The sequence below is a fragment of the Propithecus coquereli genome, unplaced genomic scaffold (assembly GCF_000956105.1).
Source record: "Propithecus coquereli isolate 6110/MARCELLA unplaced genomic scaffold, Pcoq_1.0 Scaffold206, whole genome shotgun sequence".
Lineage (NCBI taxonomy): Eukaryota > Metazoa > Chordata > Mammalia > Primates > Indriidae > Propithecus > Propithecus coquereli.
Window position 1 is genome coordinate 1318686 of NW_012145634.1, and position 1503 is coordinate 1320188.

The window sequence follows — 1503 nt, forward strand, 5'->3', positions numbered from 1 at the left end:
TCTTATTAGATAAGTCATCCATATGCATTATAAAAAAAGAAATTGAAAACTACAGATAAGCAGTGTGATATGTGATAAGTTTCTAAAATGACTCCAATGACCCAAGGCCTTGTATACTCCACCCCCTTGAATATGAGCAAGACCTATGGATATGACAGCATATTATTCCTGTGATTATGTTACTTTATATGGCAAAAGGGACTTTCATAGATGTAACCCCTAATCTGTTCAGGTAATCCTGGGTGGGACTGACTTAATCAGGTGGACTCTTAAAGGAGGTCCAGAAGTTGGAGGTGGAAGAAGTCAGGAAGTCACTCCTGCGGGCTTGGCAGAAAACAAACATTCATGCTGTCAACTCCCTATAGGGCCACATAGCAAGGGACTCTGGGTGGCCTCTGGGAGCCAAGAGTGGTCCCTGGCCAACAGCTAAAGAAAACAAGGGACCTCTGTTCTGTAACCATAAGCAGCTGAATTCTGCCAACAACCTGAATGAGCTTTGAAGACGGTCTTGAGCTCCAAATGAGAACTACGGTATGGTTGACACCTTCATTGTAACCTTGTAGAACTCTGAGCAGACGATGATGCTAAAGTGAGCCTGGATTCCAGACCCAAGGACACTGCAAGACACTAAATGTATTTCGTTTTGTGCCACTACACTTGTAGCAATTTGTTATATAGCAATAGAAAATGGATACAACTAGAAAGAAAAATTTTAATTCACATAATCCACTGGCTGCTTGCATATACTATGTATTATTTTATGATTTGTTAATTTTTCATTCACTAATATGTCATGATTATCTTCACCTGTCATTAAACAGTCTATCACATAATTTTCTAAGGGCTGCACAGGACTCCATATATGGATGTAAATTTTTTATTTTTCTCTATTACACACATGTGACTCATGTAACCAATCTTGTTTCCTTCTTGGCGTTTGCTGTTGGGAAGCTCAGAGCCAAATTTGAAATCTGCCTCTGGCAATTGTACCTGCCTGGCCTGATCTTTGGCTTTATCTTATTCTTCCTGCCCTTATTCTTTGCAGTGACTTCCCCCCCAACCCCCCACTTACTGTTTATTGCCCTGGCTGTATTTCTTCTTACACAGTTATAGATCCCTTACGTAAAGGCTTTTTAAATTTATTTGTTTTTCTTTGGTCAATACTATTGGGAACTAAAATAAAATTTTAAGGCTCACCCTCCCACCGGCTGACTAAATGGACCCCCTCGTGGCCAAAGGAATATCCTAAAACTAAATTGCCTGCCAGGAGGAAGGAGGTCAGACATGTCTTATTATGCCCCCCTCCCTTCTTGGGGACATCCTTTGTAACCCATTAACAGGCCTAAGGGTATGCAAGACAAACCTGCAGGTCCTCAATTTACACAACAAATCTATGTCCAGTGACTTATCTCTGATAAACAGCTCCTTATGTTGAAACATTCCAAGCCTTTAGACAAAGCTTCATGTCTTTAACCAATTACAGGCCAAAGAATCTTTAAACCC